Source organism: Podarcis muralis, chromosome 13, assembly GCF_964188315.1.
Source record: "Podarcis muralis chromosome 13, rPodMur119.hap1.1, whole genome shotgun sequence".
In the NCBI taxonomy this organism is placed as follows: domain Eukaryota; kingdom Metazoa; phylum Chordata; class Lepidosauria; order Squamata; family Lacertidae; genus Podarcis; species Podarcis muralis.
Genome location: NC_135667.1, coordinates 33,197,529 through 33,225,420, shown reverse-complemented (window position 1 = coordinate 33,225,420; position 27,892 = coordinate 33,197,529). Strand labels below are relative to the sequence as shown.

The 27,892-nt window shown below is 44.3% G+C and overlaps 2 long non-coding RNA genes across 3 annotated transcripts; one reads left to right on the top strand and one right to left on the bottom strand.

Moving 5' to 3' along the window:
• Nucleotides 1-403: 403 nt before the first annotated feature.
• On the bottom strand, nt 404-13,665 carry LOC114583726 (uncharacterized). The gene is made up of 3 exons (XR_003703581.2): nt 13,584-13,665; nt 12,012-12,086; nt 404-672 (listed from the first exon to the last, which is right to left on the bottom strand). It is a non-coding gene; the product is annotated as an uncharacterized LOC114583726 (long non-coding RNA).
• Nucleotides 13,666-18,391: 4,726 nt separating this feature from the next.
• On the top strand, nt 18,392-23,917 carry LOC144325127 (uncharacterized). 2 transcript variants are annotated; one of them, XR_013390422.1, is made up of 2 exons: nt 18,392-19,147; nt 21,736-23,917. It is a non-coding gene; the product is annotated as an uncharacterized LOC144325127 (long non-coding RNA). The 2 variants fall into 2 exon arrangements; XR_013390421.1 differs by having other exon boundaries at nt 21,169-23,917.
• The last annotated feature ends 3,975 nt before the right edge of the window (nt 23,918-27,892 follow it).

Below are 27,892 nucleotides of genomic sequence, written 5' to 3'. Positions count from 1 at the left end.
CAAGGTTTGCACCAACAACTACTTAAATGCTGAGTAAAGATGGCCAGAAGACAGCAGTTGAAGGCTGGGGTGGCAGGTGGACAGGAGATCATCCCTCCTGTGATGGGAAAGAGCCACAGGAGGTGTTAAAGGAAATCGCAAAGTGATTGATGTTAGATATTAGAAATATATTTATTATTGATAGTAAACAAACAGGGAATAGAAAGGAATGGGTAAGAAAGAAAAGGTATTCTAGGAAAAGTAACTGCAAAAGGACAGGAAAGGAAAGATGAAATTAACTAGTAGGGTTTTTTGCGATGCAGGGGGGATAGAGTACAATTTGCGTGTGACGAGAGTGGGAGAAGAAATCACAGAAGACAGGTAAAATATTTTTAAGAGACGGGATGGGAAGGGAAAAAATATAAAACAAAAAGGCTTTTCCACTTAAAGCAAATCAGCTTAAAATGGAGAGGCTGAGTCACAACACCTCAAGAGCAAATGCCTGTTCTTAACTTGAGGAAAGCAGAGCTGTGGAACTCCTTGCCACAAGGGAAATTGTCCTGGCAAAAGAACAAAGCAATTTCCAAGGATGGATTAGATATCAGTAGAAAGTCGGTAAAAGCCACCTACCTCCATCTAACACTATTTTGTGACTGACAGGCCCCAGCAAATTCCAGTCCTCTCAAGTGGATCCTGAGGGCAGAGAGTTTGAGAATCACTGCTCTGATTTATATGCTCTTCTACAACTAAATTAATCTTTTGAAGCATTAAAAAAAAATAGCGAATTTGATTACAGCTGCTTTCAAGAGGAATTGTGCATCATGCTAGAAAGCAGAGTTGTATACAGAGTTGCTTTCTACGGTAATTTTAGACAATGGACTTAATGGCCTTACAGGGTGGAGGCTCTTTTAATGTGTAGTGTTTCGCTTGCTTAGAAAACATGGTCAGCCTGGCCTGTTCTGCTTGGGGGGGCCCTGGGCTTCTGCTCCCAAATCCTACACCGACAGCACCACTGCTAAGAAGGAATAAAACAGGATGGGAAGAATATATTAGGATTAAGAGAGGGTGAAAAACAAAGTTGGGGTAAACAGCATCAGAAAAGGCAGGAAAGGAATGAGCTGGTGCAACTCTGGTTTGTGAAGCCATGGTGGTGCAAACCATATTGATAATAGCTTTATGGGGTCCAATCACAATCCTCCCCCATTGCCCTTGGTGTGCAGTGGCATCCTGAGTGACAGACAAGGTTCCCCCGATTCAGCTGTATGAAATTTATCCTATGGAAAGCAAAGGTCCTTAGCACCCTCTCCTGGCCTGCTGCTTCTTCCACCACCTTCTCCCTCTTTAGAAACACAAATTTGTCCCTGGGATCAGGAAGCCGATTTGTGGTCCTGCATCGCCACCTACTGGCACACATTGGTCATGTCGTTTCACATTTGATCCACATAAAATCCCAACGGTTTCAGAAGTTCCTTCTCAGCTGGGTTCAGGATGTGTTAAGTCCCTGGATTTGGGTTTTCACTGCCAAGTGTTTTATCTTTCCTGTTCTGAACTGGGATGCTTTTATGCTGCTGTCTTAGGAGGTTGTGTGTTGCACACGTATTAATGGAGCATGTCAATAGCAGAGTGTATCTGAGCACGTGCAGAGTGCATTTCCCTCACCTCCAAGAAACCTTAGCTGGCTTCTGCATATCTAGGATGAAGGGCTTAGTGCTCCCATGTCAGGGATAATGGCATCCAAGCAGGTTTTGGCTTTCTCTTTCAGGGAATTAACCAAAGGGTTTTAAACACCAAGATAGGTACCAGACACCTGTCACTGCTGCTTATAATATGATCATGCATGGTGCTGTATGAGGAAGGAAAACACTGCGTAAACTGCTGAGCAGTGAGATGGGATTCCCTCTCTTTGGTACTGCCCTTAGAAAAAATGTATTGGTCAGGCTTTCTATGCCCTGTCCTGTTTTCTTCCACATAATTGGTAGCGGGGTGATTCCCTAGAAGACCAGAAAGCTGAAATTTATAGTTCAATACTCAGAGGCTCTTAATCTCAGGGTTGTGGGTTTGAGCCCTGTATTCCTGTATTGCAGGGGGTTGGATCAGATAACCCTCATGGTCCTTTCCAACTCTACAGTTCTATGATTACCAGATACGAAATGCAGATGTTATCAGCCACTTTGTAAAGGCTTTTTTTGCCATGAAGAGCTGGATACAACTCCCTAAATAAATAAAATAAAATCATAATAGCAGAGAGCAGCAGGCAGCAAGCCTAAGCTCACTTTCCACAGATTGCAGCTGTGTGGGCTCCTCCTTCCCATCACTGGGGGGGGGGATGCAAACGAGGACAGGGCTCCCTCACCTTGAAGAGGGGATTCCATTAGGTTTAGCTCATCAGGCCAGGAACAGAGCTGGAAGTTTGTCACATGTGCAGCAGTAGTCTATAGTTTGCTTCTAAGAAAACGTCAGAGAAAACACTTGGGCTCTGATCCAGCCAAGGCAGAAGGAGTACAGAGGGAGTACAGGCCCAGCTAAAGACTGGCATAAGAAATCTAAAAGGCCCCTCTTCTTCCTTGGGTACAGTTACCAATTACCAAGATGTCCTCTGGTAGAAGCCTCATGGTAATGAAGAGAAGTCTTTTGCACAGCTCCCATCTATTTCAACAGGGCTTCCTGATGGAATTGTGTCTTGTGGATCAGATCTCTTTGCTTCCATGGGCAGAGAGTATCCAAGCTGTATGCCTCATCTTGGCTCATAACTGTGCTGACCTCTGTGCAGCAACACTTTAGGATGGGCTGAAATTCAGTGGCAGAGCATGCAGAAAGGCCCAGGTACAACCCCCAGCATATCCAGGTAGGGCTAGGAATGTCCCTTGCCTGAAACCCCCAAGAGCTGCTGCCAGTTCAGTGCAGGCAATATTCAGCTAGATATCGGTCTGACACAGAGAGGCAGCTTCCTAACACTTCCCACTCCTTGGATCAGCAGCGATGGGTATGCAGATGTCTGCTGCTGGCACAAGATGAGCAACATCCACCAGCATACTGACACATACGTAAATGCACCAACTCTGGCATGTGCACCAAGTCTTGGCAGTAGGCACACTGAGAGATGCAAATAGGCCCAATGTTATCCCGGTGAATTTCATGACTGAGTGGGGATTTGAACCCTGGTTTTCTTAGTCCAGCATTCTTACCACTACACCACACTGACTTCCATCAGATATCTAGGGAGACAGCCAGCACCCATGGGCATAGCTAGGATTTATGTTAGTGGGGACAGGCTTTTGTTGGGGGGGGGTTAGAACCGCAGATTTGTATTGATTTTGATTGATTTAGGGGGGCAGCTGCCCCCTGCCCACCCTGGCCATGCCCATGCCAGCACCCTAAGACACTTACAGAACACAAACCCAGCTCTGTCCCCCTCAGCCTCTTTCTCAGTTGTGGCTTTCCTTTAATATACAAACCTAGTTTACACTTCCCTCTGGCTGTGGGTGGGATAAGGATGAGTCAACCGCCACTTAGCCTTCTTGGACCATCTTAGCTCCTGTGGAGGCACATCACCTGAACATTACTGGTTAACAAACCATGCTTAAACCAAAAACCATGAAGCCTAAGAAGTTTCCGCAGGTATTGCCTCAGGACAACCCACACTCAGACCCCTTGCGACAGAAATCTGATAGAAACTCTTCACAACAATCTGCCTTTCTTCCATGGAATTCAAGGCAATGTTTATGGTTCTCCAGGCAGACTCTCATCCAGCCACATTGACCAGACTCAGAGACATAGCTGTCAACGTTTCCCTTTTTTGAAAAGGGAAATTCCCTTATTCCGAATAGGATTTTCCCTTAAAAAAGGGGAAAAGTTGACAGCTATGCTCAGAGCAGCTTAGCTTCGTTGTGCATGTTATAATTCTCTTTTGAATATCTGAATCTGCCATAAAAGAAAAGCTGTTATGCTTTAAAATAATTTTTAAAACCTCAGAATATTTCCCCTGCAGGTCACTTGCACGCATACAGCTTTTTATTATTCAGCTAGTGTAGAACGGCATGTCATAACACTCAGAACTAGTTCCTGATGTTGGAAAAATGAACCTTTGTGCAGGACACATTGCTAGGGCATCTCATAGAGGACAATCTCCAGGTGGAGGCAGGTGGCCAAGGCTAAGTGCAAATGTCAGTTCATTATTTATCCTTTGCTTGTTACATTTCATGCACAGGACCTTGCACCTCTGTTTTGAATAAGCATCAACTTCAGCCTTGAGGTCGTTTGACACTCACCATTTCCCCTGTGGCTAGCAGATAGCATCCTGGTATAGAGCTTTTGAAATTGCAATCCTACACACTCGCTTACCTGGGAGTAAGTCCTTGCCCCACTGAACTTAATGGGCCTTACTTTTCACTAACAATATATAGGAGTACACTGAGAATTCCTCTAATTTTGCTCATTAGTAGCAATGTTCATGGGGGGAAAGAATGCAGAATGTTAGGTGCATGAGTACTATTGATGCTTTGATAGTGAGTGTGAAACAATGGCTAAAGAAGGTTGTGGGGTAAACTATGTGAGTGAAGCTGGATTTGAGCTAGGGCCTCTTTCAGCTCCAAGATTAGGCCTTAGAATGTGCAAAGCAGTTAAGCATGTGCAGAGTGCATTCTCAGCATCATTCAGTAGCAGCCACAAACAGCTACCACTCATATCTAGGAATAAAGATACCTGGGTGCTGCCACACAATACATCCTATGATTGTGCATCATTAGGCTACACACACACACACACACACTCCCACCAGTGCTGGATTTACGTATAAGCTAAACAAGCTATAGCTTAGGACCTCACTCTCTTGGGGACCCCAAATTTTTTTTAAAAATAAATAAATCTGGATGTACATTTCCAAAATATATGATAAAAAACAAATAAAATAAAACCTACAACAGTGTTTTGTGTTGTGTAAGCTCCTATGATGTAAGTAATGGGCCCTGTCTGCTAGCCTGCTCCCTAAAATATCACTGGTTTGCTCATGTCTGTAGGGTGCCTATATATAGAAATATATATAGTCGCTCTCTCTCTCTCTCTCTCTCTTATAAAATGTTGTTGACAAAGGACAGCTGGACATATAAAGGGACCCATTACCTTCAGTAGCTTAGGGCCTCATCAAACCTAAATCCAGCCCTGACTCCCACTCTCTTCTTTTAGACATTAAGCACTGGGAAGGGGATCCTCATGCTGTAGAGCAGGCATAGGCAAACTCAGCCTTCCAGATGTTTTGGGACTAGAATTCCCATCATACCTCATCACTGCTCCTGCTAGCTAGGGATCATGGGAGTTGTAGGCCAGAAACATCTGGAGGGCCGAGTTTGCCTATGCCTGCTGTAGAGAGAACCAGATTGGTTATCCGAGCCCTGGGTCTTTTGTGCTGACCCTTCCCTTCTCAACAATTCAAACCCCCTGCTTACAGGGCAGTTGGGCACATTGCAAAGCACACTATACCACATATTGGGCCCAGAAAATCCTGTTGGCACTCCATGGATCAGAATATACCCTGAGAAGAGTCAGAGTTTGCTCCCCACCCCCCACCCCCCCAAACCACCCTCTGCCTAAATTCGTATCTGTACATATAAATTAGCACATGCAAATGTTATGACTCAAGTCTTTTAAGTGTTTAGCAACACCTTAAGAACCTCTGACAGCCGATATGTACCTGCAATAAAAATGACCCTTGCCACTAGTAGAAAAACAGGGTGGTAGTCAACACTATTAATGGGCACAACTAACATAAGCTCATTAATTTAAGTGGGTCACCCACAGCCCCAGATTGCCTGCCCACTGCAAGGCCACCTCAATTTATTACAAATCTGAGATAAAAGAAATACAGTCGTACTTTGGAAGTCGAACAGAATCCATTCCGGAAATCTGTTTGACTTCCAAAACATTCGGAAACCAAGGCACGGCTTCTGATTGGCTGCAGGAAGCTCCATCGGACGTTTGGCTTCAAAAAATAGTTCGCAAACTGGAACAGTCACTTCTGGGTTTGTGGCGTTTGGCAGCCAAAACGTTTGAGAACTAAGCTGTTCGAAAACCAAGGTATGACTGTACCTTCTCAATAAGATTATTTGTGGTATCTGTATGTCTTTGTTCATGTATTTCCCCCCTCAATAAAATGTTTTGTTTTTTTTTAAATTACTCTCCCTCTCCACAAATTTAGGACTCCATAGTGTGTTGCAGTCATGAGTCTCAAAAGAGCATTTGATAGTTAATTCTGGACTCTGCAGCAGATAGTGTATAATATGCAGTGAAAAACTCACAAAAATATATTTCAGTTCTGGACAAACTCTTTCAGAAACTCATGCCCACATAAGAGGCCAGAAGAATAAAGCATCTTTCCATCAACCCAACATTCCTACCTTCATCAAATAAACAGTTTTAATTACTCCCCCAGCCAGATGCCAACCTTAGTACTGAAACAGCGACCCCCAGTGGCTGATTTTGGCAATTACAGGTTACTGCTGTCAAACATATTTAACTGTGTGAATGTAAAAAAAAAGTGAGATTGTTGAGACTGTCAGAATTCAGTGGAAAAATAATTGCTAGACAATTATTAGAAGAGGCATTGACAGGACTCACTGAGGAATGCTGACAAGCTTCAATTTCTGACATTTATACTGTGATTTACAAAAACTACTGGTTCCTTACTACAACTTCAACCCAGTTTTTAAAAATCTGTACAATAGGCATGCACCCCACTCAAAATGCACAGCACCCTCACTAATTAAATCATCACATCACAACTACCAAATATTGGATGACAGATTGATAATCTTTTTTTAAAAAAAAGAATGATCAATCAGTGCCATGTTTCTCCATTTCAGGAGTTCTTGGTACAACCTACAATCTATATAGCACCTATTAGAGCATCATTTGCATTTCTGCTACATCCTGCCATGTTAAGGCTACCTAAAAGCTGTCTGTATGGCTTCAATATCAGCCAACATACACACACACGATTTACAAACTAACCTAATTATGATTTCTGGAGAACTTGAACACTTGCACACTATTTTGTGACATCTTGGATGGCCTAGTAAAGGTATTGCCTTATTGTTCATTTTGAAACTAAATAGTTAAACTTTCTTCCTCACCCGGAAGATAAGGAAAAGCATCACACATTTATTTCTTCTGCAACCTCTTTTGTAGTAAGATAGAACTGAGCTGTGTTAGGGGAGGGGCTCCTTCGCTCTCTGTCTCTCTGTTGAACCTTGTATCCGAAAACTTGGAATTATATTTGAAATCCACACCCCACCTAAATTTAATCAGCTGAAATCCCCTAGAACCATATTTTCCAAACTTCAAGTCAAACACCTGGCTTCTGAGATTATATTAAACTGTTTAATTTTATCAATGGAGATATTTTAAATTTTGCTTTTATCCTTTAGAAGGCTATTTTGAATTTTGAGGCAGAAAATCCTGCATTTTTAATCAACTTTAAAAAATAAACAAATCCCTAAATATTAGGCTGTAGCAATTTTTAGAGGGGGGGGGGATCTCACAACTGATTTCCCTATGGACTCAACAGCACTCCCTCCTATTAAAATTTGTTCCTATTAAAATTTGAATTGCAGATCGTATATAGTTTAGTTCTCTTTAAAACACGTAACATTTGAGAATATAGACATATGTTTATATGTATATACTGCCCTTTTATCAAAAGATTCTCAAGACAAATCATCATCATTACGGCATAAAAATAAATAACAGCTAGGCACATATCTGACAAAATTTAAAATTCAGATTCTGAAGTCTTCTGATTTCCCAGTACCTACTTGCAGGCATGAAATCTAAGAATCTGAATGAGAAAGTATATATGTTTCTTGGTGGTTTTTAAAGCAAACCAATAAACAAAATCTGAACATAAACTTTGTTTGTTTTAGCAGTTCCAGGAACAGGAGAATCAAATAATGGAGAATTAATTCTCATCAGCCTCTGTTTTTATAGTTTCTATCCTGAACACAAGCCTATGCCATTGGCTGACAGTCAACAGGGCACCTTCTCACGGATTGGTCCTTAGTACTGACAGTGATGGATGGCCTTCTCAAGGATTGGCTAGCATCACAGCTGGGCTGCTCCTGCTGAAGGAGGACTTTATGATTAATTAAGCAGTTCAGTCCCTTGAGGAAACCAAGAGCCTCATCAGTGGGTTCCCCTTCCTCCCTCTCCCCAGTTTCAAATGCTTGTTCACAAGACGAGGAAACATAAATGGTATTATATCAGTGGACTGAGTTCTCCAAAGAATACAGGGGGGGGGGTGCCTTCTTGCCCCTTTCTTGTCTCCTATATCTGTGCAAAGCAAATTAGCCTTCACCAGTTCTCTTCCCCAGTAATCTCTTGCTATGGCTTTCCCCCTACCACTTAAAATCTCTTTTGTTTCTCAGCCATTGTTGAAATGCACACTCCAGTCCAGAAAACCCATAAAACTTCTGCAGAAACGTCAGATCTGCTATTCTAGGTGTGCACAAAACGAGAGATAAGGTGGGGGGGGGGTAACACTTCCCTTTTTATTTCCATGTATTTTCCACAGTCCACATGAGAGTGAAGGTCAGTTTAACACTGTAAGAAGTACTGATAACTGGGCCTGCTCAGAACTTTTAACCCTAATTACCAAGGTGTAGACATCAGTTGCATTGTGCACTTTGAGCACTTCAACATCTACTGTATATAAAATATGGTGATCGTGATGATTGCTGATAAAGATGAGGTTTGTTTGTTTTTAGAGCATCAATGAAATCTTGAAAGGTGCTACTTCGTGCTGTGTACATTCACTCCCCTTCTGCCTCCGGTAAAGAGGTTTGGCAGGTTTTTGTATTTCAAAAACCTAAACCTGATTGATCAAAGGGAACAGTAAGTGAAATGTGTCTCAAATCACTTTCAACTTCCTTTAAAACTATTATTTAACTTCAGCTTAAGATAATTCCTTTAACTTCCAATGGTGTGAGAAAGACATTTCTTCGTTCCCATTGCCACCTCTGATCAAACAGGTTCAGCACATTTTTGAAACAATATGAAAACCTTCTGAGCAGATGGAAAAGTGAGATGAGAGTTGCTAGCTTTTTTGGGTCTGCAGGCTCGACACCTCCCCACACAACTAAACACGCAAAGCAACCTATTACCGTAATTTTTGCTCTATAAGACTCACTTTTTCCCTCCTAAAAAGTAAGGGGAAATGTGTGTGCATCTTATGGAGCGAATGCAGGCTGCACAGCTATCCCAGAAGCCAAGACAGCAAGAGGGATTGCTACTTTCACTGCGTAGCGATCCCTCTTGCTGTTCTGGCTTCTGAGATTCAGAATATTTTTTTTCTTGTTTTCCTCCTCCAAAAACTAGGTGCGTCTTGTGGTCTGGTGCGTCTTATAGAACGAAAAATACGGTATAGTGCTTCCAATAGAATGCTTCTTTCAGACCTAATTACAGCAGAGCAAGGGGACTCAGCAGTCACATGTGCCAAATCTGCAACCTACAAAACGCAAACAACTTCCAGTTGCATCAAAAGAGCTGTGCTCTGCTTTCAGCTGGATTATGCATATAGGGCTGCCCCATCCCCCCCTGACCCCCAGCTGTGTTCCTAGCCTTTCCCTTAACAGTAGACTGTCATACAGAAATTACACAAGGGGAGTTTTGACTGGCATGGGAGGTAAGAGGTGGGATATAGGTCTCCCTGCTAAATTTTAGGAGGAGGGCCGGGCCAGGGGCAAATTGACAGCCACATCTACAGCCATTTAATAGCACCTTCTTCTTCCATTTAAATCCACATATTCCAGAGCTGAGTCCTGGTTTATATTCCAAGTTTAGTGTTTCCCCAATGGGTGGGCTGGGGGATAAAATGCAGCCGCAACTCCAGGTGTTTGATGGTTTTCACCAGGAGAGGGCGCTCGAAGACAGCTGCTTTTGGACTGAGCTTCCCTACCCCCAAAACACTCACAAAACACTCACAATGAAAAGGAGCTTCTCTCCCAATATTCTCTTTGGAACTTTAGTATCTGCAAAGGGGGTGGGGGATTTGGATTCAGATCATGACAGGAGCAAAGGGTTAAATCCACCACATTTCCAGTGTGGGACGGGGCTCTTTGTGGCTGCTATTTACTTTAAACAAAAAAGGCGGGGAAGCACTTTGCACAATTATAAAACATCTAGTTGAACATCTGCTGGAAAGTTCTCCTGTGCAATTCTGATTGAAATGAATGGGACCTGTGAAAGAGCCCAGTAACAGGCCCTGGCAGCCAAGGATGGTGATTGTGGGGGATTTGATTCTGTTTGCAGTTTAATGATAAGCTATCCAATTCACACTTCTTGAAACAATACACAGACCAAAACACAATTCTCCTTTGAAACTCAGACTTCTGCAGATGTTGCAATGGGGTTCTCCAGCCAAGCAATGTGTACAAAATCCACATTTTAGAAGACAGTGAGCTTACAAATACATATACTCCTGAAAGCAGCATACAATTATGCATTATATTAGGGATAACTGCTTGCAAAACTCTGTGTATTGGCCCAAACTGCATACAAACATGTTTACATTAGGAGAAATTTGCACTGAAATGCTGATGAATTTTTCACGAGGATTTTTTTTAAAGTGCAGATTGCTGAGACAATGTAGAGAACTGAAGATTTGCACAATGAGAAACAGAGAGAACCCAAACTGACAGAGGTGCCCATACCTACTGCCAGCTTTGTCAAAACAAAAGGTGGAGAAAAAGGGATTCTCAAGAACAACAATTTTTTAAAAAATTAATCATCCTGCAGCAGGATGATTAATAAGAATGGGTCTTATTATAGACACATTTTGCTGGGTATCTTGCAGTAGGATGAACTGGCCAGTGGGTGGTGGTAGGTTTGGTCTTGCGCTTGTGCTTTTAATAGCAACTTGATCTCCAGAAACCAGCCAGTGAACATTTTCAATGAACAGAGATAAACAGTGTCATGCAATGGCAGTTGCTAAAGAGACCAGAGAAGGAGCTGCCTAAAATAAGTTAGCAACTGTGTTGTACAGTAATACCAAATATATATATAGACATTCCCAAGACCCACACAGGTTCAAATAGCAAAAATGTCATCTAGTAAACTATATGATTGTAGGGGGTTGTTGTTGTGGCTGTTGTTTTTAAAAATTAAATTTGTTAAAAACTGGGGCAAGTTAAGAATGGTGGAGGATTTCAGCAGGTGCCACTGTTGAAATGCCAAGTTCTGATTGCTCAGGCAAACTACAGTATTCCTTTTCTGCAATGACTCAGCTTAGAAGCTCTTATGCAAAGAAACCCCAACCAATTGTGTGTCAATGATAGGGAAACCTATCTGATGCTGTCATCTAATCTTGGTTCTCCCATAGTTCTTCTGTCTCTTTTCAAAAAGCATAATATCTCATTTTTAATATAATCATGTTTTAAAAATGTAACAGTAGTAGTCTTTCCCAGACATTTCCAGAACTGCAACAGCGAAATTAGCATCTGGGGTGGGTGGGGGTTTAAAAATCAGCAAAATGCCTGGGTTTTTGCAAACAGAACCAGGAAGTGTGTGCCCCCCAAAAGCTCCACAACTTTTTTTGTCTGGATTTTTACTTCTTTAAATATGGCAACCCTAAACAGTAGCACAATCTCTGCAAGTGTAGTTTGCCTTAGCACTAGTCTTCAGCCTTTTTGATGAGGTTGATTTGCTCAGTGATGCATTAGGTGGGTGAGGACACTCACAGCTATTTCAGGACATGTCCACTGTCATTTTATCGGCATGGTTTTGTTTTTAGAATGCCTTGCAGCAACCCAGCCTTGACCACACAAACAACATGGGAAGGCTTTTGGCTTCATACCCTAAAGGGTCTTCTGAAAATGGCTAGTCAAACACAGTAGAAACATGATTCTGGACAAGATACACCTTTTGTCAGATCCAGTAGGGCTTTTCTTATGTTTTCAAGTTTGTAGATAGAAATGAAATAGTTACACTTTCTGCCTGTTCGCTCACATGAGATTCCCAATGTATATGCTAATAAGTCCATTACTTACTGGAGGTCTTGTGCTGTCTTGGGACCCACAGTCCTGACTGGCTACTGATTTGGATGGCAGGTGCCGTCAGATGCTCTTTGAACAGAAAAGTGGTATACAGCAAATAAATAGTAAATTTGCAGAACTAGGCCAGTAGTGTAACATTGGGTGGGGGGAGAGACTTAACCTGGGTGAAAAATGGTTATCAAGAATAATGTAAGATACAACATTCGGAAGAACTTTCTGGTGGTAAGAGCTGTTTGACGGTGGAATAAACTACCTCAGAAGGTGGCGGACTCTCCTTCATTGGAAGTTTTTAAACAGAGGTTAAATGGCCATCTGTCAGAGATTCTTTAGCTGTGACTCCTGCACTGTAGGAGATTGTATTAGATGACCCTTAGGATCCAATTCTGATTCTACAGACAATTTTAAAATTAGCGGAGTGCTTTCTTTTTCATCTGTAAGGATTCAACCTTTTTTTAAAAAAAAAACACATCAGTTTGCTCAGGGGTTTATTAAGAGCAGCAGCAAGTTGGGTGGATTGACTTGCTTCAGGTTTTCACTGCCTTGGTTCCCATGACCTAATATAGTAGAGAACATTCAACTACTGAATTATGATGGTAAGGGAGGAGGAAAAATGGAAGGCTTGTGAGTTTGGCCAACTGTTGCTGCTTGGACAGTACAGGCGTCCCCGCATGAGACTAGAATGCCTGTACATGCAAAAGCTGTACAAATATTAAAAAACAATAAATGGTAAATTATAGATCTTTGAGGCATGCTAGGTCAACTCATCTTGCAGCAACCAATTTTTCTGCACCACTGTATATTTCTAGGGCTGTACTGGGTCTTGTACCCCTCTAGAAACTAGAGTGAAAAAATATGCTTAACTAACAGAGTATGGGGAAAAGCTTCTGTCATTGCTATCTGGAAGTTCCTTATGTGGGATGCACAAAGGCCTTCTCTAAGCAGGGACTTCAAATGAGGCATCTGTCAGCAATGCTTAAGAGACTTCCCATATAAAAAGCATGCGAAGAACAAAGCCAGTAGAGGAGCAGGGGCCAGAAACCCGAGGGCAATCTCTGCATTGCTGAACCTTTCTGCTGCCAGCACTGTAACCCAATATGTGCGTCTCATCCTTGCATCTTATCCTGTCGTGCCCTGAGAGCAAGTCCCTCACTCTTTCCTCGACCTCCGTCTGACAAGCTGACAAAGACAGAGCTACAGTCAATGGACTCTGGAAAAGGCTGTACAAAAGGCCCATCAGGTCTGTGGGAGACCAAAGGGGGCCTTGGTGCGGCTACTCCTTCTGTCATGGATGGGGACATCATGTTGACAGGCCCCTTAAAACATAATATAGCAGCTTCCTGTGCCCGGCCTGGCTTCATTCTATATGCCACCTTGGGGTAACAGAATGTGTTCTCAGAGAAGGGTATCTTAGGACCTGAGAATAACAATGAAGGGAAAGCCACTTACTGTATTCAGGAATCTGATTAATTTCATACCCTCAAACATTTCTCCAATGAAAATAGGGACATCCTATTCAATTATTCTTATTAGTGCTATTTTTCGAGAAAAATAAGTGTCAGAACTCACCATGAATGCCTCCCTTGTTCTCTTATAAGGGCAATGGCGCCCACCTGAGAGATGCTGGAATGGAGTTCTGGTGAGTTCCAGCTGAAAAAAGCATTATTATTTTTTTATTTTTTATTTTTATTATTATTACTACTTATACCCCACCCACCTGACTGGGTTACCCCAGCCACTCTGGGCAACTTCCAACATATATAAAAACATAAGAAAGCATTAAACATTAAACAACTTCCCTATAAAGGGCTGCCTTCAGATGTCTTCTAAAGGTTGTTTAGTTACTTATCTCCTTGGCTCAAGGGTTGCATAACTCCAGCATTTCTCCAATGAAAATAGGTACGTCCTAAGGAAAGGCGGGACATTAGGGGATCAAATCAGAAACTGGGACAGCTTCTGTAAATCCGGGACTATCCCTGGAAAATAGGGATACATGGAGGGTCTGTAATTTCCAACAGCAGTTAATAAGCAACACCAGGATGGAGGATGGTTCTTCCAAGTTGTCTAGAACTCAGGCATTGCTTGTAGTAATTCTGCAGTGTTTGTCTCCATTTATCTGAGGCAGGCCGTATCAGAGGTCCAGAGCGGACTAGGCCACTTTAGAGCCCCTAGCCATGATAAAAAAGAAAATATGGCTATGTACAAAAACAAAACAAGGCACCAGAAAAAAAGCCAGCTGTTTGTTTACACAAGCAGCTGATCTGTGAGGATGCGTTCATCATGGTCTAATCTTGTGCCTTCAGACTCAATATATTTTTATGAACATTAATGAACATTTTGGACACTTTAATATGATAAAATCTCTATCAGCCCCCCCCCCAAGAGAAAGAATTATGTCTGCTACCAAACCACATCTCTTATTTGCTTAAATTTGCAGCTCTAAGCTGAGAGTGTGTGCTATATTTTGGTCTGATATGCATAGAAACAGTTCATACCCTCCAACATTTCTCTGACGAAAATAGAGGCACCCTAAAGAAAAGCAGGACATTCTGGATCAAACCAGAAACTGGGATGGCTTCTGTAAATCTGGGACTGTTCCTGGAAAATAGGAACGCTTGGAGGGTCTGACAGTTGCAAAACTTATTAAATGCCCAAAGTGCCTATATCTGTGAGCCCGTTTGAGCTTGAGGTCCAGGCCAAATGGCCCTCCAGTCCTGGCCTCCCCAAGTGGCCCTGAGTTGAGGGCCAAATTACATTTATGCTGAACCTCCATGGTAGGGGATGGCCATGTACCCTATTTAACACAGCACAGTCCTCTATTTCAAGGGATATCAGAGAACTCTTCCCCATTTCCATGAGTCCTCTGGTTGAAGGTCTATCTGATCTAAGAACTTGGAATGGAGAGCAAGGGCCTCAAAGTTGCCAGTCAATAGAGTATGTTGTTGTTGTTTAGTCGTTTAGTCGTGTCCGACTCTTCGTGACCCCATGGACCAGAGCACGCCAGGCACCTCTGTCCTCCACTACCTCCCGCAGTTTGGTCAAACTCATGCTGGTAAGCTCGAAAACATATCCAACCACAATAGAGTATAATTATAGCAATTATTTCTAAATTTGCATCAATACATGTGAATTGTATATGTGAATAAGTGCTGCTTTTGCCCTATTTCTTTTAGGGAGGGGAGGGGAGTGTTGATGCATTAAGTGGCCACCCCTAAAGGCCATACCAACAGTAAACTGAGCACTGGACATTCTATGAAGTATTGATTTTAAAGCTAGGAAACAAAACCTCTGTGTAAAGAGGTAGTTTACCTTTGTATACCAGATGCTAAGGGCAAACAACATGAACAGACCATCATTTTTCTACCATGGCTATGAGCAACCAGAGGCACCCAGCTATCTTGTGTTGGAAACAGAAGGCAGAACTAGAGATCCTGACAGACCTAGCAGAACAATTTTCATGTACTTTGATTCTGTTGGATCAAAACTGGACGAAACGAGAAGTTAAAGCGGAGCTATATGCATGGGCTTTATCTTCTACAGTTTGCTTCCTGCCCCTTTCCCCTGCAAATGGAAACTCAAGAGAGGCCCTTAGCAATGTCTCCTAATGAATGCTTGCTCTACGTATATGCATTCTGATCATGGGGGCATGAGGGAGGCAGAGATGTTGGTGTGCGGCTCTCCGGAGGGGATGAACAGGGGGGATTTGATTATAGCCCAGACCGTATGGCGAGGGCTGCTGAGATGGAGATAATCACTGAGCCAGCGAGACGAGGCACAACGCTGACAACAGGCGGTCTCAGTAGTCGCTATGGCAACCGAGGCCTACTGGGCCACTCCAGCCTCAGCCTGGCTCTGTTTCTGCAGCCTAACATCTGCTTTCTCAAGGGCTGCTGGGAGTTGGCGGGGGTGGCAGCGAGGGGAAAAACGGGCAAGCATTTCACTTTCGGAAGGGGGGGGGGGAGAGAGGAAATCCAGAGGAGAAACAAATTAGGACAAGCATCCAATAAAAGGAAGGGAAATGTATTTATTAACACTAGGGAGAGGTTGTTCCACCAGCTGCTTTGATTGATGGGCCGGACTCCATGTTGTCAGATTCCCCCTCCCCCCCACTTTTTGTTTTTTGTCTGGTGGGGGGTTGGGGTTGGGGGGGGGGAGAGAGAGGAAAGAGAAAGCGTAGCAAAGCACTGGGTCTGTTTATGCAAGCAGAACGCTTCTTCCCACCCCACCCCTCCACATTTCCTCGAGCTGCCACACTTGATTGATAGTTTAGACAACAATTGGACGGCGCAAGAGACCGGTTGCCTTATCTGGAGCATCTTCAGCCAGCCCTCAACGCACTCAGACAGGAGAGAGTAAAAGAAATTATTATGGAGCACGGCGGCTGAGCAGGGAGGAGAAGCAATTAAAGAACAATTATTGTGCAGTGGTGCCGTGTCTACCTGCTGCTTACCTGAGCAGCTTTGATGGGAAGGGAGGGAGTTGTGGGGAAAACACACTTTGCTGTCCCAGGAAGAGTCAGTCTCTGGTCTTTGCTTGTGAGAGATCAGGGTCAAGGTGACAGAGTGGGGGAAACTAGACCACCACCCCTCTTGATATATAGAGTAATTTGGAATATGCTGTTCCATCCCTCCCACCCCACAGCCATTAAAGGTATTTAACAAACAATGCTTCCACACAGATGTACTGGATAACTAAGAATATCATCTTTCTTTTTAAAAAAACAAAGTTTCTAGCCCTCAGTGCCGTGTAGATATGTAATTTCAGCAAGGCTCAAATTGACCCCCCCCCCCGACACAGGGAAAAGCAACTTCAGCATGTGCAGACATGGGGAGAAGGAGTGGTGAAAATAGGTGCTTAACTCTTTTCTACCCACCATGTATTTTCTCCAAATTGACTCCCTGCCACTTCCCCTCTGCAGGATTCCAAAATGCATATTTTGAGAGGCCTTGTGTGAAATCTGTACAGGGGATGGCTGGTCTGAAATCTCTGGGGGGAAAGGATTGATGGTTACTGGAGTCTAATTAAGGGCAAGAGTTCAGGCTCTGAATTTATATTCATAGTCACAGCATAACCCCGGAAGTTGAGGAAGAAGAATCATGATAAGGGTGCGCCCTGTTCTCATAGTGGTCAGCCACATGCCAAGGGAAAGCCTGCAAGCAGGACATAAGCACAATAGTATTCTCCTCAAATACTATTGGTAAATGTATGCAGCTATCAAGACTAGCAGCCGCTGATTCTTATCTACCCATCCCCTTTAAAGCCATCTAAGTTTATATCCAATACTACTTCCTGTGGCATAATTTAACTATGTGCTATACCAGGGATCGGGGCATTTTTGGTCAAGTGGGCCAGATCTTTATCTCCTTCATCAGATGATTGACAGGACAGTGGTTCTACTCATCTGTAAAAGTTGGCCTGCATGGAGGGGAGGGGAGAGAGAGAGAGAGAGAGAGAGAGAGAGAGAGAGAGAGACCAGGCAGGATTGAACTCCTCATGCATCAGCTGATGTCTGGGAAGTTCAATCCTGCTTTCCTCAGAGTCTGGGTGCACAAGAGAGCTCCCTGCAGGGAACTTTGCACACCCAAACCAAGGAGGATTGAACTCCCCACAAGTTAAATCCTGCTTTCTGCCACACTTCTATTGGCCCCACACCTGATGTTACAGATGATGTTAGATGTGAGACAGGTGGGCATGATTTGGAGAAAATGGCCTGGCTGGAAGTCCCACACCCCTGTGTGACATGAAGAAGTACTTACTTTTCTCTCTGCTGAATTTTTCATTTTTCAGCTTCAGTGGATAACCCTGGGTTCTAGTATTATGAGACAGAGAGAGAGAGAGAGAGAGAGAGAGAAGTATCTCTTGGATGACTTCCCAGTCACTCTAAACATGTGACATGTCATGGGTTTGGGATGTAAAAATGGTGTCAGGGAGGAATTTTGCCAAAAAGCGGTGGAACCAGCTCCAAAGGCTTAAAATTACTCAGGGGGGGGGGGGTTGTGAGTGCCAGGAATTTTACTTTTTTAAATATGACAACTCTATGTTTCTTCCTTTTTACACTAGAAGTGTAACTTTTTACACTAGAAGAGAGTGATGCCCAAAGTATGAATCTTGTGATTTTTATAGATGCTTAAGGAAATACACTATAGGCCTTACCACTCAGAGCTGCCAGTTCCCCTTTCTGCAAAATGGCACTAAAATTACCCACAATTCTCTGCAAAGCAGTTTCTCATACTTAGAAGAGGAAATGTTAGTGTTTAGTTTAGTTTAGTTTAGTTTAGTTTAGTTTAGTTTAGTTTAGTTTAGTTTAGTCTAGTTTAGTTTAGTTTGGTTTGGTTTGGTTTGGTTTGGTTTGGTTTGGTTTTGGCTGAAGTTGAAGGAAGGGACGGTTTAGCTCTGTCGCAATATAGATTGCAATATAGATTGCCTGAGCAGCTTTGGCTTTAGATTCCAATAAAGATTGCTTGAGCAGGTTTGGCTTGTGACACTGGTCAAGTAAAGAATAAGAGAAGCCACGTAGGCCCAAAAGATAGGGAAATGGGTGAGGAACGTGCTTAACGTGATTATCCTCCTAAGGTGTACCTATAGGTTGGCAATTGGTGATTGGTGGAAGGAAGGTGTACCTATAGGTTGGCGATTGGTGATTGGTGGAAGGAAGGTGTACCTATAGGTTGGCAATTGGTGATTGGTGGAGAAATGTGTACCTACAGTATAAGAATGCCTGCCAAATGCCATGTATTTACAGCCAGTTTTCAGGAGCTATCCTGCTGGTTGTCTCTGTGTACAGATTATCTCTGTGCACAGATTTCAATAAACTCTTTTTCTCCAAAGAAGATTTTGCTTTCCTGGTACTTTTGTTCCCTCCAAGGTCCGGGGATGGCGAGGCTGATGGATCCCTAGGTAAATAAGGCTTCATTTCTTTGGGGGCTCGTCCGGGATAAGCCTCCCCCCCCCCAATACGGACCGGAGGGCCAGGCTCAACCAAGGTGAACAGCTCAGCAGCGTTTTGCAGGCTCCCGTGCGCACCCCACCTGTTTCGTGGGGGGGAGCCAGCCACACTGTTCTGGAGTGGAGACATCTAGTTGAGGGAGAACAAGAGGATGGCGCCGAGGGGACAGGTCCGCAGCGGAAGCAAGGTAAGCCCAAGGGAAAGGGCGAGGCCTGATCAGCCTCACCTGGCCGTGGCAATAAAGGTGCCGCCAGGAAAAGGGAACTGGCCGTGGTAGAAGTGTGCCAGTAAGGTTAAATAAAAGGGAAACAGAGGGGAAATTATATTGCTGTGATTTGTATGTTGTATGTTGCATGTCAGATACTCCGGTGATTGAATTGTCAAGTGTGGGCCGGGGTATTAGTGCCCCTTGGCTGGGCGATTGCAGGGTTGTGCATTAGAGTGCCACCAGCAAAAGTTTGGGACAGAAGAAGGAGGGATATATATATATTGTGATTTTTGGTGTATTCTGTGTGGTGTGTGTACCGGATACTCCAGTGTTTGTCTTGATGTGTGAAGGTCGGGGCTTAGCGTTCCCCTTGGGCGATTGCAGGGTTGTGCATTTTCTGGCAGGTCTGTTGTGTGTGAAGTGTGAGAGAATTTTTACTGTGAATAGGAGCGGGGTATCTGGAAGAAATGGGTTCTGGCCAAAGTAAAAGCACCCCTTTGGAAGGCTTTTGGGGATTCAAGCTGATGAGGGGAGGATGAGGACATTGTGTGAATTAGATTGGCCCACCCAAAAGAATAAATTGGCCGTCCACCAGGACCCTTGATTTGCAACTCATTAATCTATTAGATCAGAACATTTTGAATGTCCATTCTGATCAAATCCCCTACATTTCCACATGGAAGACCAATGTGGAACAGAACCCCCCCCCCCCTTGGCTGAAGTCATGCTGCCAAAAAGTCTCAGGCAGCCGTATCTGCTCACTCAGGAAGACAGGAGGACAACCCCCCAGTCCTCCAGGATTTAGAGAGGGAAGAAGATAAAGTTTTAATGCCCCCACTGCCTTATGCCCCGGCAACAGCCCTGGCACCACCCCCGCCACAGGGAGCAGATGGCCCAGCCCCAATCCTGTGGACAATGCATTGTTAAACCTGGGCGAAGATGGAGAAAGGGAGGAAAGAGAAGAGGATGATGAGGATGAGGCATTTGTAGGAAGATTGATTAAGTTGACAAGTGATGGAAATATATGAACAGAGGAACAGGCAGAACGTTTGAGAAAGTATGTGGAACCTTATGCAGAAGAAGTGGACGTCAGTCCCCATTTGTTAAAAGCAGCAGGATGCATAGGGGAACAGAGAAGAATGTGGCAGAAAGAGTGGGGAAGGCAGTGAAAAGAGTGACCCTCCATAGGGCACATGAAGCACAGGAAAAGGGCGCGGCCAGAGTGATGCCTCTCCATAGAGTATATGACCCTCCGGCCCCCGCGGGACCTGATGGGGTGGTGCCCAATAGAACTTATACAGTTCAACATGTCCCCTTCTCTAGTGCAGATGTTTGTAATTGGAAGAACCAAAACCCTTCATTTGAAGAAAACCCTGCCAAAATCATTAAGCTGTTTGAGGGAATTTTTTTAAACATACAACCCCACTTTTTATGATGTGCAATATTTGATGGATGCCCTGCTAGCTACAGAGGAGGATAGGCGAATTCATGCTGAAGCCCGAGCACACATGAGAGTGCAAGGGACAGAGGAGGCCCCTGGAGCCTACTTAAAGAGGCTGAAGGAAGCCTACCGCCAGTATACCCCTGTGGACCCAGATGAGGCTGCCAACGCCCCAATTCTCAAAGTGGCCTTTGTAGCCCAGGCAGCGCCCGATAAAATTTAAAAAAAAATTGAAGGTTTTTATGGGCCACACCCTTGAATGGATGCTGGAACTAGCCCAGACCACTTATAATCAGAGGGAGGAAGAGGCCCAGAAAAAAAAAAGGAGAAGTACCAGGCAGAGAAGTTGATGGCCCTGAAGACGGGAGGTCCACCGTTGGGAGAAACCGCCCGGGGAGGAGGGCGAGGCCGCTTAGGAAAGAGTCAGCGTGCCATCTGCCGAACGGCACGTATTTCCTCTCCTAGGCTAAAATGAGGAAATGTCAGATGCTACTACTACATCCGCGTTAGAAATTCCAAGTCACCACAGCCCTCAACCCAGCTGCCCTATTACCGGTAGGAGAAGGTGAGGAGCCCACGCATGACTGCATTGAAGTAATGGATGAGGTGTACTCTAGCAGACCTGACCTTAAAGATGAAGCAGACCCCCAGTGGCCGTCACGGTTTGTGGATGGAAGCAGCTTTGTTGAGGCTGGACACCGGAAGGCAGGTTACGCAGTGGTAGCCCTGGAAGACCAGGTGATCGAGGCAAAGCCACTCCCACCTGGAACATCAGCACAATTGGCAGAAATAACAGCGCTCACCAGAGCCCTAAACCTGGCAAAGGGGCAGAAGCTGACAATGGACCAGCCTTTGTTCACTCAGTGTTGCAGGAGTTGGCTAAGGCACTATAACTGAAAGTTGCATACAGCATACAGACCCTAGAATCAGCCATCCAAGCTGACACAGGAAACTGGGTCTAATTGGGTGACAATGTTACCCCTGGCATTACTCAGGGTCCATAGTCTCCCATTAAGGTGTTTGGGAGACCAGTCCCATATGTTAGAATGTTAACTCCATATGCTAGCCAAGATATGCAATTGAATAATTAAGTCCAGATATTCTTCCGAGTTTTCTGTCTCAACAGGTGGACCCAGGCTCGCAACCCCTGTGTGTTGGCTGCATCAGTTCGAGCCAGGTGATGAAGTGTGGGTAAAAGATTGGGCACGGACGCCGCTACAACCGTGCTGGAAGGGACCTTATACCGTCCTGCTCTCCACACCCACGGCCGTGAAAGTTGCCGGCATTACCCCTTGGGTCCACCATACTCAGTGAAGAAAGCCATTTCAGACTGGACAGTTACACCAGATCCAGAGAACTCCCTTCGGCTGACTATCTCCAGATGCCTGGCAGACAACCGCTCTGCTGATATCACACCGGAAGCTGATATCTCAACGCACAGCTGAAGAATTGGATGGGAGGGGCGCCCGCGGGCAGCGTCCCCTACGTGAAAACCCGTGCCGGGACTAATCCAGGAAGTCCACCAGGTTCTACTTTCATAAGGACTTTCTCTTTTCTTTTTTTCTGTTATATTCTGTATTGATTTGCTCTATGTCCCACAGCCCTGACCCCACCGAGCCATACCGCCCTTACTGGCCTGCTGACCTCTGCTATGACTGGTTCGTCTTGCCGGTGGTAAGAGATGGCGTGCTCATTGGCTATTGGAAACAGGGGTTTGATGAGGTTACCATATTGAAACATCCCGCTTCCCCGTTGTGGCTCCTCTTCCACACCACTATCCAGCACGCGTGGGTAGTGCTCCTACGGGAAGTTGCAGAGCTGGACTGCTCTTGCTGTTGGGGGGAAGTAACCAACTGTCATTCGGGGGGTAGAGCACTGTACCAACCTCATTTGATAGACCAGGTCCTACTCTTAATCCAGGCAATAGATGGGACAGAACCTATCTTAATGCAAGTATTACAGGAGTGGGAGCCTTAACCAGGTGTGCATTGAAATTGCTGAACAAGTGCCAGTAAATTCTGCAGCACCACCTCTGACAATCGTGGTGGCTCGAGCCTCCCAAAATAAGAATTGCCACCCCAGGATTTCAGCCTCCATATGCCCTGGTCAGTAGGGAGGCAGCACGAGAGTTCAATCCACCCAACAGGGTTAGTAGAAAAGTTGACCCACATAGTGGGAGCATCAGCTCACCGGTGGGCTCTCATCCTTGAGGCTCAACAGGTAATCGGGCACAAATATCAGTGGGCTCTTCAACAATGAGCACACCCCCTGAATATTGCTGGGAGGAACCATGGAGTGATTGGGGTTGGTGGATGGGAGTTATTTCAACTGCCCTTGCCACATGGATGTGTCTCTTTTTCTGCTGGCATGAGCGTCATAGGCTCTGCGGGAGACGACGGCCCGATCCTTCTATCCCCTTGATGATCCTCCTAGTGTTCCTCGTTCTCCTAGTTGCAGGAGACAAGGAAGGTGCTGCACCTGGTGAACATGGTCAGATGGAGACTAGGTTATTGAGTAAAATATCAGCATTTCGGCCACAATTGACCACATGGAAACAATGATAGCTGAAAACCCGCTAAAAATTACAGAAGGTGATCCATGATCCATGGAATTGGTTATATTATTGGCTCCCCGATGGTGGTTGAATCAGGCATATTATGGTATTGACAGTACACTTATAATCCTTTTGCTTTTCTGCTTCTGTATTCCCTGCTTGGTGCAATGCTTGCAAAATATGGTGCACAAAACAATGTCGCGCATGATGGGTCCCCGAGTGATAGCTTTGAGGCGTGAATACCAGCCTATTGCCTTGGACGAGCCAGAAGGCTGTCCAAAAGAAGAGGAGGGAATGAAGGAAGGGACGGTTTAGCTCTGTCGCAATATAGATTGCAATATAGATTGCCTGAGCAGCTTTGGCTTTAGATTCCAATAAAGATTGCTTGAGCAGGTTTGGCTTGTGACACTGGTCAAGTAAAGAATAAGAGAAGCCACGTAGGCCCAAAAGATAGGGAAATGGGTGAGGAACGTGCTTAACGTGATTATCCTCCTAAGGTGTACCTATAGGTTGGCAATTGGTGATTGGTGGAAGGAAGGTGTACCTATAGGTTGGCAATTGGTGATTGGTGGAAGGAAGGTGTACCTATAGGTTGGCAATTGGTGATTGGTGGAGAAATGTGTACCTACAGTATAAGAATGCCTGCCAAATGCCATGTATTTACAGCCAGTTTTCAGGAGCTATCCTGCTGGTTGTCTCTGTGTACAGATTATCTCTGTGCACAGATTTCAATAAACTCTTTTTCTCCAAAGAAGATTTTGCTTTCCTGGTACTTTTGTTCCCTCCAAGGTCCGGGGATGGCGAGGCTGATGGATCCCTAGGTAAATAAGGCTTCATTGTCACTAGCAAGTGTAGGACTTTTGTAGGAACTGGCAACCATTCTGAAGTATGGCTGTCTATGCACCATACATTTAAAGCCTATCCCTTCCACCTCCCAAAGAATCCTGGGAGATGTAGTTTATCTCTCATTGGGCTGCAATTCCCAGCACACTTAACAAACTGCAATTCCCAGTATTCTTTTTTTTGCAGGGGATGTACTTCAAATGCGCTTTTAATGTATGGTGAGTACTCAGTCACTTCTGAAAAGAATCTCAATGAAGATTGTGAGGAAGGAGACATACAGTGAAATAGCCCTGCTTCTGTAATGTGTGAACAATCTGTTTACGAGTAAAAGTTCTCATCCTTCATCAGGGCTGGCCTGAGACATTTTCGCATGTGAGGCAAACCACAAAATGCCTTCCTCCGCCAGGGAAGGAGTGAATGAAAATCAACACCAGGAACAAGGGGGAATAAAGATCTACAATAGGATCTACCACTCCTGTGGCTCCTGCTGCCTGAGGTGGGTGGGCCGTCCCTATCCTTCACCAACAGAGGCATTTGTGCTCCTGCTAACTAACTTCTCAATGACAAAAATACAGGAGCTGAGGTGTGTTAATGTCTTGTTACATTTAATAATCTGTTTGTGTGAACATGAGTCTTAAGTTTACATATAGGTGGGACAACCTGCCTCTTCTCACTCCCTATCCACTTAAATAAGTAATTGGGAAGAGGGAAGAGCTAAATTTGCACCAGAAGATGCTCTCTAAAGTATTTGACTTCCATTGTTTGTATACATCTTGTAATACATTTGTCCCAAGGTGCACAGGGGCATCTGTCATGCAGTTAAGATGGTTTAACAGAGATATTTAGAGAACTTTAAGCAGCTGCACTGTATATGCTTAAGAAAGCAAAGGCAAAGTAAATGTTATCAAGGGGGCCAGATGAGAGACAATTGGAATAAACCAATGAAACGGGGTGGGAGAAAGCAAGTTTGCTCCCCATAAATAGAGACATGGAGGAATCGCTGTGCCTGCTCTTCAGCTTTGGCAGCTACATACTGGCAACTTGTTTCAAAACAATAAAATAATACTTGGAAAATGAATATTATAATAGATGGAAACTATTTGTTAAATCTCTCCATTCTGATAGTTTTAAATATTAAAATAACAGCCACATTATTTTTTAAACTTTATATGTATTGTTTACAACCATTTCCACTACCCCCCCCCACCTCAACAGTAAGCATGCTTGTGGTAACTATTTTGTTCTATAATCATGGAATCATTAATAGACCAATCTCCAGTGTAGTTGGTCTAGATCATGGGTAGGCAAACTAAGGCCCAGGGGCCAGATCTGGCCCAATTGCCTTCTAATCTGGCCCGCGGACAGTCCGGGAATCAGCATGTTTTCACATGAGTAGAATGTGTCCTTTTATTTTAAATGCATCTCTGGGTTATTTGTGGGGCCTGCCTGGTGTTTTTACATGAGTAGAATGTGTGCTTTTATTTAAAATGCGTCTCTGGGTTATTTGTGGGGCACAGGAATTCGTTCATCCACCCCCCCCCCCAAAAAATATAGTCCGAGGGTCTGAGGGACAGTGGACCGGCCCACTGCTGAAAAAGTTTGCTGACCCCTGGCTCTAGTTGGACACTGCTGTATTCTTGTCTCTGCCCTGTGTCTTCCATCAACATATTTTCCACAACTGCAGGACTAAGAAGGAAGCATCGCCCTTCTTAACCTCCCCCCCCCCCAGTTGCGGACATTTATGCAAAATTATTACTGTTATTGCACTCTTGCTGTGTGTGTCTCTGTGTGTGTCTATGTAATAGATTGCTTGTTTTACCTACTTCAGTACTCTTTATTGTTCACCAGTATCTGGCAGAGGTCTTTCCAAACTGCCATATGTAAGATCTTTAAGTGGGGGGTGGAAATGCATAGGTGTAGCCACGGTTTATGTTGGGGGGGGAGGACAACACCCACTAGACACCACCCTCTGTCTGGCTCTGTCTAGCAGATTCGGAATGAAATGTCTCAACAATAGTTGTTGTTCAGAAAAATCTGTACAATTTCTACTTTTAGTCAAGTATTTTCATTTATTTACAGCTGCCCCCCACCCTGTTTTCCCCTGGCTACACCCATGTGCCTATGATTAAACATGTAGAGCAGTAGTCTTCAGCCATTTCAGCCCACCCACCTTTAACCCAAATAGGGATTTTGTGGACCCATGTATTAATTTCAACTATCTATTTGTATGGTGGTAGTGCTGCTCTTGTGATCTGTTTTAGATCAGACCTGAAGACCAGTGATGTAGAGCATAGTATTACCACACAGTTATGGCCACTTCCCTAAAGAAGGAAGGTTTGGTGGCCCACCTTGAACAGATTTCCATACATGGATCTATACAATATCCCCAAGCATTTCAAGCATGTGTAGTACATAACATTCTGGTGTTGTGCCAGACCTGTGGCTCAGACCTGAATGATGCAGCAGTGTAGCATTCTGAATACAGAAGCGTACAGAATGGTGTAAACATAGGGTGGGTGGAAATGTGCCATCATTGCTAATAACGTTACTAAAGGTAAAGGGACCCATGACCATTAGGTCCAGTCGTGACCAACTCTGGGGTTGCGGCGCTCATCTCGCTTTATTGGCCAAGGGAGCCGGCGTACAGCTTCCGCGTCATGTGGCCAGCATGACTAAGCCGCTTCTGGAGAACCAGAGTAGCGCACGGAAACGCCGTTTACCTTCCCGCCGGAGTGGTACCTATTTATCTACTTGCACTTTTGACGTGCTTTTGAACTGCTAGGTTGGCAGGAGCTGGGACCGAGCAATGGGAGCTCACCCTGTCATGGGGATTCGAACGGCCGACCTACTGATCGGCAAGTCCTAGGCTCTGTGGTTTAATCCACAGCGCCACCCGTGTCCCCACTTGGCAGATAGAGACAGACCTACTGATCGGGAAATCCTAGGCTCCGTGGTTTAAACCACAGCACCACCCACGTCCCTTTAGTTACTAGTACTGTGCAATAGGGTCCTGTGACCCTGACACAATCACGTCCCATAGTTTATGCAATTTCACTGAAACCTTGTAAGAAAGCATCAAGATTTGTTGCAGGAAGCCAGCATTGAATACATTTTTAAAAGATCATATGAAAAGTCATTGAGGTCCCATATATCATACCCTCCAACATCTCTCCGATGAAAATAGGGACATCCCATTCCATAATGATAACTTTACTATTTATACCCCACACATCTTATTGGGTTTGCCCCAGCCACTGCGGGCAGCTTCCAACATATATAAAAACATAATAAAACATTAAATGTTTTAAAAGATCCCCATACAGGATTACCTTCAGACGGCTCAGGGGTCAGATAACTCCATACCCTCCAACATTTCTCCATTGAAAATAGGGACATCCTAAGGAAAAGTAAAACATTCTGGGATCAAATCAGAAACTGTGATGGCTTCTCTAAATCAGGGACGTCCCTGGAAAATAGGGACACTTGGAGGGTCTGATATATCACTTTTTTATTGAAAGCAGAATCAAGTTTCCAACTTGGCAGCAACATAACAGTTTATAAGGTTTGGCCATGATCATTTAATAGCTCATCTGCTCATGTGTTAAATGCAAAGCTAAACATTCAGTGGCCTTAAAAAAAAAGCTAGTATGGTAATTCTGAAAGGTCACAACCAAGCAATATCCATTATTGGCAACTAAATAATCCAAGACAAAATAAACTTGTGTAGAACACAAGTCCTTAGACAAAGATGGAGAAGCAATATACACCTTTCAGTCACCCATACCATGTCAGAGGGAGGGACAAAAGTGGATACTACTCTTGTGGACTACTGAATTGAACACCCAGATGGCTAGAATGAAGGTGGACCCTGAGCCCATTGTGCTCT